A 13,154-nucleotide genomic window follows, 5' to 3' on the forward strand; every position below is an offset into this window, starting at 1 on the left:
TACAATTTCTTTTTAAGAAAAACATCTTTTATTTTTAATTTGAATTGACATATAATGTTTGTACTTATTTATGCAGTACACTATTATAATTCAATGCATATATACAATATGTAGTGATCAAATCAGGAAAGTAGCATTTCTATATCCTCACATATTGCCATTTCTACGTATTGAGAACCTTCAAACTCTTCTCTTAATTGTTTTGAAATGAATAATTTGTTGTAGCTAATGTTTACTCCATTGTGTTTCATAACAACTTTAACACCTCAAGGTGTGTTTTCATATCCAGTATCCACCTTGTCAATCAATACCTCTGCTACTTCCTACCCTTCCTAATCTTGTTACCTCTATTCAACTCTACCTTTGGGTGATCATAACTTTTAGCTTTCACAAATAAGGAGAACTGTGGTTTTTAATTTTCTGTGTTTGCCTTTTTGTCCTCCATTGCCATCCATGTGGCCACAAATGGCAGGATTGGTTCCTTTTTCACAACTAAATAATTTTGCATTGTGTATAAACAGCATATTTTAAAATCTAGCATCCATCAGTGGATATTTTGGTTGATTTCATATTAAGAGCATTGTCAATAATGCTGCAATATTCATAAGCATTCAGAAAATTTTGGTATGAAAATTTCATTTCCTTTAGACATATATCCAGTAGTGAGATTGCTACTTCATATGGTAGTTTTATTTGTAGTTTTTGAAGAAACGTCATTCTATTTTTTCACATTAGTTTCCAATCTATATTTCCATCAACAGCACATAAGAGTTCCTCTTTCTCTGCATACTTGCCAGTATTTATTATTTTTTATCCTTTTGGTAAAAACCTTTCTAACTAGAGTGAGATGATACTGCATTATGGTTTTGATTTTCATTTCCCTGATTGGTAATGTCAAGCATTTAGTTATAGCATTATCTACAGTTATATATTTTGTTTGGAAAAATGTCTACTCAGATCACTTGACAATGAAATTGGACTTTTTGGCTGTGAAGTTATTTGAATTGCTTATATATTCTGAATATGAATATCTTCTCAGATAAATAGTTTGCAAATATTTTCTCCCATTGCATATATTATCTCCTTCTATATTCTTTCCTTACATCTTAATTTGATATAACCATATTTTTCTAGTTGAGTTTTTGTTACCTGTTCTCTTGGGTATTATCCATAAAAATTTTTGTCTAATTTGATATCTATGAGTTTGCTCCTATATTTTCTTCCAGTAGTTTTGTGTCTTGCATTTACATTTTTGATACATTTTGTGTTGATTTTTGTACATGGTGAGAATCTAGGAGTCTAGTTTGATTAATCTTGTGTGAATATCCAATTTTCCATCACTATTTATGGAAGAGACTCTTCCTTCTCTAAGGTGTATCCTTAGCACCTTCATTAGAACTGGGAATTTGTGGATTAATTTCTGGATTTTGCACTCCATGTGTTTTTCATACATATCTCTTGGTCTATTGAAGTATGTTGCTTCTATATATTCAGTTGAGGGTTTCTGTGAAGAAGGGATATTGAATTTGCATTTTTTCCTATATGTGCTGAAATAGATGCTATGCTTAATTGTGAGAGATTGTAGAGAATCGCCACCATTCTGAGCCAAATTTGAGTCCTTTATAGTCAGCTGGCATTTGAGACTGGCTCACGCCTGAAAGAAAACTCTCAAGGAGGAAGCGTGGCTTGTGGGCTTCTTTTAAATGGCTCTTCTAATTGGGGAGGGCTCAGGGAGAGGGGGCGCACAAGCAGAATTGCAGAGGAGCAGAACCTTGCAAAGTCAGTGGGGATCAGGGCAAGTCTCACACAGCTCAACTGAAATAAAATATCATACAGTTGCGGAGTATCCTGTTTACAAGGTTGCAAATATAACACACAGTTGCAGGGTGCTCTACCAAATGGGAAGGCGCAAAAGTAACATACTGTTGCAGACTGCAAGATGCAGTGGTCTCCCACACACTAACTGAGGTGACTCCCAAGCAGGGAAGGGAGCGGTGACCACCCGGAATCAGTTGACTTTACACAAATGGAGTCCGGTTGGCAATCACATAGACAAATGTCTTTTGTGGTTCACTCTGTTAATTTGTTTTATCACGTTTACTATCTGAATATGTTAGCTTTCTGTTGTTATGACAAATTATCTGAGAAAAGCCTTTTAAAGGGGGAAAGAGTTATTTTGGCTCATGGCTTCAGAGGTTCCTGTCCAAGGTCACTTTACTCTGCTGTTTCTGGGCCATAGTGAAGCAGAACACAATCGTGAGGCGCATGTGGTAGAAAAAAGATGGGCAACTCAGGACAGACAGAGGTCCGGTGATGACATAAAGAAAATGTGATATTTATACAGAATGCAGTACGACTCTGTTATAAGGAAGGATAAATTTGAGTCATTTGTAGGAAAATGGATACACCTTGAGACCATAATGCTAAGTGAAATAAATCAGACAAGTTTAAATCTTGTGATAACATCTTTTCTCTTATATGAGAAACCTAAAGAATAAGTAAATTAAAGAGAAAAATAAAAGACAGATAGTAAGAAACAGGGAGATAGATCTTTTACAAACAGGAACAGGACCAAGAGATAGAAGAAAGTGCAAGGGAGAGGAGGGGAAGGGGATGTAAAAAGAATTAAGATGTGTTGTGTGTAAAAGTACCAACTCTCGATGATATATGTGATCATTACATACTGTAAACATGTACTACTAATAATAAATATTTTAAAAAGGAACCAATGAGGAATCACTAAGGACCAGACATAATCCTCAAGATAGTGCCCTATGACCCACGACTTTCAATTGGGCCCTACTGCCTAACAGCTTACTCCGCTATGAATTTATCAGCCATTTCCCCAAAGCTGATCAGCTAGGGTATGTGGAACGTTTGAGATCTTATTCATAAAAGTACATATTGAAACATCCTGTGTCCATGTAATAAATCTCACTTGATCACGATTTATGTCTTTTGTGCTGTTAGATTTGTCTTACTGGTATTTTGTTGAAAATTTTTACATTAATCTTGATCCTTGATATTGGTCTATAGTTTTCTTTTTTGTGTCAGTTTTCTGCTTTTTACATTGGGCTAATGCTATACTCATAGAATGAAATTGGCAATATTTCTTCCTTTTCACTGATTTTGAAATATTTGAAAAATTGTATTAGTTATTCTTTGAATGTTTTATAAAATGTATTAGTAATACCATCAGGTCCTCGGATTTTTTGGTGTGTATGGGGTACTATTGCTGATACAATTGCTTATCTCATTAAAATTCTGTTCAGGTTTTCCATAGCTTCCTGGTTAAATTTTGGTGGGTTATTGTTCAATAATTTATCCATTTAGTCTAGATTTTCCAATTTATTTGTGAGTAGTTGCTGTTAATAGTCTCTAATGACCCTTAGTATTTCTGTGGTGTTAGTTAAAATGCTCTGCTTTTCATCCTCGATATTTTTTATCTAGATCATCTTTCTCTGTTTCTTGATTGGAGTGGCTACAGTTTAGTAAATTTTGTTTATTTTCATCTTTTGAAAAATCAGCTCTTTGGTTCATTGATCCTTTATTGTTATCATTATTATATGTAGTAGTAGTAGCAGTGTTAGTAGTTTCTATTCTATTTATCTTTTTCTTTTGCTTATTTTGGGGTGTTTTGTTCTTATTTTCTATTTCCTTGAGTAACATTGTAAGGTTGATTTTATTTGAAATCTTTCTCTTCATAGTCAAATCTATAAACTGCTCTCAATACCACTTTTGTTATTTCATTTAATAATAAAATAATTTTATTTACTTTTTGTTATTTAATTGAACTTTTGTGCGGGATCAGTGATTGAACTCAGGGCTTTACACTGCTAGGCAAGTGCTCTACCACAGAGCTACAGTTTAGGCCCTTTTTATATTTTATTTATTTATTTACTCATTAATTTTTTCATTCATTTACTTATTTATTTATTTTGAGACAAAGTTTCACTGAGATGCTCAGATGTGCATTGAACTTTTACTCCTTTCTCAAGCTCCCTTGTAGCTGGGATTAAAGGCATGCACCACCATGATTGGCATAAATTTGTATGCAGACATTCCTCATTAAATGATAGAGTCTAATTCCTGTGGCTAGGTCTTAAAAGGAATTGGTTGCTAAATGAGGAATTGTATATAGTATGTACATAACAGTATTCGGAACAAAGAAATGGTCAAAGGAAACTCTTAACTTGAATTGTTTGCTTTTATTTGCATAACTCTTACATGCCATACTGTAATGTAAAACAGAACATAAAACTACAGTACTGTTCAGTACGATCAACAAAAATTACTGTATAAAAAAGGTGTACTATTCCAAAAAAAGGCAATGAAGCACTGTAAACAAGATGTACAGAACTGTACAAAAAAGAGATGCATTGTAAGTCCAAGTGGTGGACCATAACTCTAAATTAGGACCATAAGGTCATAATTCCAAAGAGTCGTTAAACAAGTAGGCCATTAAATGAGGAATGTTTGTACTAATTTCTTCATTGGCCCACTGGCAATTCAAGAACTTTTTTATGTATTTGTATGATTTCTAGAACTCTTCTTATTAGATTTCTGTTTTTTTCCATGTGTTCAGAGAAGATGAATAGCGTGGTTTGAATTCTTTTTTGAAAATGTATTTAGGCTACTGTGTAGCCTATATTATCTATGGTAGAGAATGTCCCATATGCTGAAAAGGAAGAACATGAATTTTGCAGGTATTAGATTAAATATTCTGTAAATATTTGTTAGGTTTATTTGGCTTATAGTATAGTTCAACTCTCACGTATCTTTTTTAGATTTTTTGTTGTCTTAATGATCTGTCCATTGTTGAAAGTAAAGTATTAAATTCCCCAACTATTATTGTATCTACTCTGTTTCTTTTTTATAGATCTAATAATGTTTGCTTCATATAAGAGGTTGTACATATGTTTATAGTCATTAATTGTTTGTTGAATGGGTCCTTTGTCATTATATATGGTCTGGTTTTTCTCTTTTTACAATGTTTGACTTAAGCCTGTTTTATCTGATATAAAACTACAGCCATTGGGAGCACCATCTGAGTACTAAGGGTGTCAAATACCAAGAGCAACAGTGGGTAGGAGGTAGGACAGGGCAGCAACATGCCCCAGAGGCCAGGGACTAACCACACTGCTTCTTCAAGTCTTGGAGTGTTCTTCCCCATTATTCTGAGCTACCTCTCATATGCATTGTAGATACCGAATAGGCTTCTTTTCTGTGGCTGTATTTGAATTTTGGGGTCTTGATAGAATCCTGAAACTACAGCTTTATGAAAGTACAAATTTGAGATCCTTCACAATAAAGTACATCAAACAGGGAATGATTTTCTGGGAAAAGTTGTCAATTAGCAATAATCGTGGCTCAGATAAACCTCATTGTCTATGATACTGTCACTGCACAAAGCTGGGAAATGATTTTCTGAAACTAAAGGTAAGTTTTTAAAAATATCTCAGCTGTACAAAATTTTAAAATATATTTCAAAAGAACAGTAATGACTCTGAGATTTATATGATCCTTTTAAATAAATAAAACATTTTGAATTGTTAGAGTTCCAGATATTAAAAAGAAGGGAGAAAACAGAAAACATATTCAGAGAAAAAAAAAACCAATGAAATTTTCTTAAACTTGAGAAAAATAGGAACATTTAGAATAAAGGAAGTTCAAAGAACCTCAATTAAAATTTTGAGGCCCTAGGGACAGGAATATACATAAGCTTTTGTGGGACTGGATGGATTCCAACATTGGCTCTGTTTTCAAGACTGAAACAGGAGCCTCAGTTCTAGGGATTAGAGATGAGGCAATGTGAATTCCCTCCCTGTAGCAAAACTCTTTATTGGGTTTATGGAAGATCCCTTTCATGGGGTCTTAGCCTGAAATGACTGTGGAACACTTTTGTAGCTAAGATTGTCATTCCCTAAGGTTATGGAGTTTGAGGGGACTCTCTTAATCTTTTCATCCTTATGTTGAATGTCCCCACTTGGAAAGCTGGCATGGCTTTTTATTTCTCTGTTCTGCCACCCCCCCACACCAAGTCTCAATTTCTTGCAGAGCTTCCATGTCCCCATTGCTGAGTTTCACTGTGCATGTTCAACAACTTACCTCAAAATGCAGCTGTTCATTTGTTGTTTTTGGTTCTCTTTGTTGAGGAAAGTAAGTGTCCTATACTAAGGTATTTTAGAATAAATACCATGACGGAGGATATTGGTATTCAGAGTTGTTGCTTTTACCAATTCTAGAAAATCGTAAACATATATATCATATATATAATATATATGTATGTATAAATATATACCATGTAACGAATTCTAAGTTATGAAGTTTAATAAACAGGCTATAAAATATGATGTGTAGAGAACAAATGTGAAACTATAACCATTATTGCTAATTTAGTGTTCATCTTTCATTGTAGTGGGAACTAAATTTCCCAGGAGTCTTAAATTTAGATTTTTATTTTATACTGTTATGTATGTATGCTTTCTTGCAAAATGTGTTATTAATTATACTTAAGATTTTAAAGTATTTTATACTTTATAAAGTCTTTATATTTTCCTTTATCATTGAACACCATCCAAATTTCATCCATGTTATTGCTAAGAATTTTGTTCATTTATTGTCATTATCTAGTAATATAATATAGAAAAATGTTATGACTTATTTACCTAGTGTCTATTTTGGAACAGTTTAGGGTTAATATATACAATGGTGCTTTGAATATTCTTGTTCATGTTTTCCAGGGTGTATGTGTCAAAGTTTGTCTAAGCCTAGAAATGAAGTTGTTGTTTTAAGAACTTGCATTCATGCCTGTGTTAGTTATCTGTTACTACAAAGAAATATCTGAGGTAATTAACTTATAAAAATAAAAGGTTCATTTGGAGTTCTACTTTGGTGGGTTTAAAGTCCATGATCTATTGGCCTCATTAGTTTCCATCAGTCCCATCATGGCAGTTCAATATGGCACTAACATCATGAGCCATCAATGAAATATAAAAAAAGGAAGGGACGAGGCTCCAACAATCTTCTTCAATGACTTGCTCTCTAGGACCTAATCACCTCCTATGAGACCCCACCTTTCAAGATTTCACACCCTCATGATAATGCTATCCTAGTGGGCAAGGCTTTAAACATGAGCCTTTGGGGGATATTCAATACCTAAATCATAGACTTCCATTCATGACACCCTAAGGTTCATGTTCACTTCATAATGCAAAATGCATTCACTCCTTCTCTACCAGAGTCTTAGTTATTTCATCTCTCCTTAAAGGTCACATCCAATATTTCTGAAACCCAAAGCAAACTCAACTGCATGCCTTGTAAGAAAAAAAATAAAAGCAAGCATATAGTGACGGTACAGGCCCAGTGTCTGAACATTTCTATTCCAAAAAGAAGGAATAAGGGAATGAAAAGGAGAGATCAGCTTAAAGCATGACAAAAATCTAGAAGAAAAAAATATTAAACCCTATCCCCCCAGCACTATCTGGGCCATGATGTGAAGAGAGGTAGACTGCCTCTACAACTTCTTTACTGGTTACAGCCCACATGGGCACTTTCTTTTGCAGGATTTTCATGTGTCTGCAGCTTTCCTCGGCAAAGTTTGAATACACCTGGTGCATCTGGCTTCCTTGTGTCTCTACTGAGACTTTAGCTTCACTCCCAAAGCTCCGTGCATTGCCCTGTTAGTAGCTGCTTTTAGGGATTCTATCCCATTAGCACAATCCCTGGCCTCCCAGATTTTCCTTTAAATCTTGGTAGATGTTGAGATGAGCCAACAACTCTTGCATTCTGAATGCTTACAAAACCAACATCATATGGTTGATTCCATGGTCACCTATTGACACAAGGAATTCCTGGGCCTGTAGAATCCATGAAAATGAATTCCACCAAAAATTGTCCTGGGTATTTATAGATAACAAAGAATCTTAGAGGATTTTTTATTTTTGCCCTACAAAATCTTTGGAATAAATTTATATTTCTATGTCTGAGGCTGTGATGGCTAAGGCTTTGCAAATACCTGAGATGTTCTCAAGTTATCTTTCTTTCATCTTGGCACAAAACACTATATTCCCTTTATTGAAAATAATGACTGCACCCTCCTTGTCCACACTTTTACAGCATCTCTTATTTTTAAAAGCTGTAATTAATAACATCTGTGCTTAGTTCCTCTTTGGTCCTGATTCTTATGGTAAATTTGGTTAAAAGTAGCTAGTAATACCTATGCTGCAGTATGAATACAGCCATGCCTTCAAATATCATCCAACAGAAAAATGAATCCATTATCATTAAGCTCAGACCCCATAAGCTCAGATGCCCATTTCAAGGCATGAAAAAAATGAATCTAAATTATTTGCCTCAATATAACAAGGACAGTTTTTAATCCAATTCTTTTTTTTTTTTTTTTTTTTTTGGTACCAGGGATTGAACTTGGGACTTTGCACTTGTGAGGCAGGCGGCAGAACCACTGAGCTAAATTTACCAGGGGGCCCTTTAATCCCATTCTTGATAGAATCTTTATTTCCATAAATAAATGATCATCATTGCTTTTATGGTTCATATTTTCATCCTCATTGAGGTCTTTTAAGGCTTCAACAAAATAGTCCATTAGCGAAATAGTTCACTTGTACCATTCTAGGCTTTCTGTAGCCTACTTTTCTAAACTGTTCCAAACTCCTCCCATAAACCAATTTTAAAAACTTCTCCACATACTATAATCAATTACAGGTGCAGAAAAGACCCTACTCCCAGGACAATTATCTTTTGTCAATCAGCTTTTTGTTACTATAAAAAATAATAGAATTAATTAACTTCTGGAGAAAAGAGGTTAATTTTAGCTTATAGTTTTAGAGGTCCCAGTCCATGATTGATTGATTCCACTGTTTTAGGCCTTGTGTGAGGCAGCATATGATGGCAGGAGGATGAAGTAGAGCAAAACTGCTTACATCATGAGCTGTGGAGCAAAGAGAGAGAGAGAGAGAGAGAGAGAAGCAGATTGGAATAGACAATTTTCTTGGTAGGCATGTTGCCAAGGACTTGATGACCTCTTACAATGTTCCACCTCACAAAGCTTCTAACATCTCCTGGTAGCACTGGTCTAGAGACCAAACCTTTAACACATGGGTCTTGGTAGGACATTTACCATCCAGATGGTAAATAGTGTGGGATTTGCTTCCTATATAGTTGGATAAATTTATCCCATTAGCAGTATATGTAGTTTCTTATGTTGTGTGTTCTCAACATGTTCAGTATTGTCAAACATTGTCAGGGTTAGGTATATAGAAATTTCTTCTGATAATCTTTTGCATATTCCTAATTAGAAATAAGACTTAAGCATTTTTCTTTTGTTTTGTTTTTCTTTTTGGGTCTTGTTTACAGGCATTCTAAGAATTATTTTAGATCAGTAAGTGCTTGCAGATCATGGGGGAGCAACTGTGTGGGCCAGAGTGGCTCAGTTGCAGGTGGATCCCAGCCAGGGCTCTACCCTGATGCCAGAGGCTTGGGCACACCCACCCAAGCCAAAGGCTTGCCCAGAAAAGAAGTGCACAGGTACATAAGCTTCAGCCAGAATCCCTCCATACCATCAGCCACAGCCAAGGATCCACCTGGAAAAGAGCTGCACAATCCACAAGCAACATCCAGAGGCTTACTCCAATACAACTGATAAGAATGAGCATGGAGACTACAGACAGAAGCCTGCACAGACAACAGGAACTGAGGTACAGCCCCCACCCAAAGGCCCTCCCTGACAACAGCTACATAGGAGCCTCAGTGGCACACCTAGATACAATCCCAAGTGTGCACAGGCCCCATCCAGAAGCCTGTCCAGACACCAGGTCAGCTAAAGGATCCAGAAAGCCACCACTCTGAACCCAGGAATTGGTGTACTGGTGAGCAGCAGAGTAAAGGCTGCTCGGTGGCTTGCTGAGAATTCAAGACCACTGGGTGAGCAAAAAGCCACCTCAACAAAGGCACACCAGGCTGCATCTGTTGAAATGAGAAAATACATAAATAAGTCTCACAACTAGACTTCCAATCACCTAAGAAAGCCACAAAGGGCAATGAGATGGAACACTCTGAGACTCAACCATCTGGACTCCCTGAGCTGGCAATGAAAGAGGATCTGGAAAAAATGAAATCAGAAATAATTTCTCAGATATAAACAGAGATTGCATCCATAGTGCAAAACATGATTAATAAATCTAGAGCAGACACAGATAAAAAAAATAGAGGAGGTGAGAAACATAATGGAATCCCAATGTAGGAAACAAATGGAATCCATAAAACAGATCCAAACAGATTTCCAGGAGACTAAAAACTCCACTGAAAATTTATGGAGCAGAATGAGCCAATGCAAGGACAGAATTTCAGATATAGAAGATAGGATAGCAATTAGTGACCAGAAAAAAAAAAATTTCTTAAAATTAGTAAGGGACCATGAGAAATCAATCCAGCAGCTGTCAGACAATGCAAAGAATAACATCAGACTGATCAGAGTTAATGAAGAAATAAGAGAGAGTGCAGATGACATTAAAAAAAAAAAGTTCACAGAAGTAATGGCAGAAATCTTCCCAAGCAGGGGAAAAGAACTTGATATAGAGATCAGTGAGGCATATAGGACTCCAACTAGCCTTGATAAAAAAAGAAAAAAAAACAAAACAAAACAACAATCTACACATAGGGATATAATAGTTAACACTTCAGAAAACCAAGAGGAGGACAAAATTCTACAACCAATTAGAGAAAATAAACAAATCACATACAAAGGAAAAGCCACCAGCATTACAGCAGACTTCTTAACACAAACTCTCAAGGCAAGAAGAGTATGGAGTGATACATTCAAGCCTTAAAGAAAACAACCTCCAACCCAGATTGATGTACCCTGCAAAACTATCTGTCAAAAATGATAGAGAAATAAGATATTTTCATGACAAAGAGAACCTTAGAAACTTCATGAATATCGAACCAGCACTCCAAAATATTTTAAGCAATATCCTAGGAAAAAATAACAAGGAATGCAAATCCAGGAAGCCCAAGAGAATGAATCCATCAGGAACAACAAAAAATTAAAAGCAAAGGGGGAGAATTGAACAAAAAGAAGAAAGTCATGACAAGGATAAGTCAATACATATCAGTTATAACCATCAATGTTAATGGTCTCAATTCACCAATCAAAAGAAATAGACTGGCAGAATGGGTCAAGAAGCAAGATCTAACAATATGCTGCATATATGAAACACACTGAATTAAAAAAGAAACTCATAGACTGAAAGTTAAAGGGTGGAAAACAAAACTTCACGTGACAGGAAGCTGAAAAAGAGCAGGAGTAGCTATCCTCTTTGCAGATCAAGTGGATTTCAAATCAACACTAAGAGAGACAAAGAAGGTTGCTACATCCTTGTAAAAAGAACAATCCAAGAGGAAGAGATGACAATCATTAATATGTTTGGACCAAACACTAGTGCACCCAACTACATAAAACGAATACTAATGAACATGAAAAATCATATAAGCACAAATACAATAGTAGTGGGGGACCTCAATACCCCACTGACACAAATAGATAGATCAAATAGACAAAAAATAACAATGAAATATAGTAGAACTCAATCAAACTCTTGAACAATTGAACTTAACAGATGTTTACAGAGTGTTTGACCCCCAAAAATCAGAATAGACATTCTTTTCAGCTGTACATAGGTCCTTCTCAAAAGTAGACCACACACTCACTCATAGAACATGTCTAAGTAAGTGCAAAGGAATAGAAGTTATCCCCTGTATGTTATCAGACCATAGTGTGATGAAATTGGAGATCAATAGCAAAAGAAACTGCAAGAATTTCATAAACACATGGAAACTGAATAACACACTTCTGAATAACCAATAGATCATGGAGGAAATTAAAGAAGAAATCAGACAGTTTCTACAAATAAATGAGAATGTCAAAACAACATGCAAGAAATGAGACACAATGAAAGCAGTTCTACGAGGGAAATTCATAGCAGTGAATGCCCACACTAGGAAAACGGAACGAGCTCAATTAAACAACTTAATACTGAATCTTAAGCTCCTAGAAAAACAAGAGCCAAACAAACCCAAAGCTCATACAAGGGAGGAAATTAAAAAGATCAGACCAGAAATCATTGCAATGGAGACTAAGAGAACAATACAAAAAAATAAAAATAAAAATAAAGCCAAGAGTTGATTCTTCAAAAGAATAAAAAAAATTGACAAACCTTTAGCCAATCTTATCAGAAAAAGGAAAGATAAGGCTCAAATCCATTCAATTAAGAATGAAAAGGGTGAAATTACATGGACCTAGTAAAAATCCAGAGGATCAAGAATACATACCTTGAGAACTTATATGGCAATAAAATGGAAACTACATAAGAAATGGACAGATTCCTAGATAAATGTGAATTACCAAAATTGAATGAAAATGACTTAAAAATTTGAAATGGCCCAATAACAATCAACAAAATTGAAAACATAATTTAAAATTTACCAATTAAGCAAACCCAGGTCCTGATGGCTTCACTGCTGGATTCTACAATACATTTAGAGAGGAACTACTGCCACTACTATTTAAACTCTTCAATGAAATTGAAAGGAAAGCAATACTCCTGAATTCATTCCTGGAAGCAAGCATCATCTTGATCCCCAAAGCACAGAAAGACCCAACTGAAAAAGAGAATTGTAGGCTAACCTCACTAATGAACCTAGATGGAAAAATCCTTGATAAGATACTAGCAAATAGAAAATCATACACGCTGACCAAGTGGGATGCATCCCAGGGATGAAGGGATGGTTCAACATATGCAAATCAATCAATGTAATACACTAGATTAATAGAGCCAAGGACAAAAATCATATGATCATCTCAATAAATACAGAAAAAGCATTTGATAAAATACAGCATGCATTTATGATAAAAGTTCTGCAAAAAATTGGAATAGACAGTCTCTACCTCAAACTGACAAAAGCCATCTATGAAACAACCACAGGCAATATCATATTAAATGGTCAAAACCTGAAATCATTCACACTAAAATCAGGAAGACAAGAATGTCCACTATCACCACGGCTGTTCAATATAGTTTTGGAAATATTAGCCACAGTAATTAGACAAGAGAAAGAAATAAAAGGAGTAAAGATAG

General features: G+C 35.3%; 1 non-coding gene across 1 annotated transcript; it reads right to left on the bottom strand.

The window, feature by feature from the left end:
- Positions 1-5,274: 5,274 nt before the first annotated feature.
- LOC147830401 (U4 spliceosomal RNA) lies at positions 5,275-5,414 on the bottom strand. Its single transcript, XR_015439364.1, has one exon. It is a non-coding gene; the product is annotated as a U4 spliceosomal RNA (small nuclear RNA).
- Positions 5,415-13,154: the final 7,740 nt, after the last annotated feature.

The sequence above is a fragment of the Heterocephalus glaber genome, unplaced genomic scaffold (assembly GCF_053883595.1).
Source record: "Heterocephalus glaber isolate CG9 unplaced genomic scaffold, H.glaber_assembly_v1.0 deba00000122, whole genome shotgun sequence".
Classification (NCBI taxonomy): Eukaryota; Metazoa; Chordata; class Mammalia; order Rodentia; family Bathyergidae; genus Heterocephalus; species Heterocephalus glaber.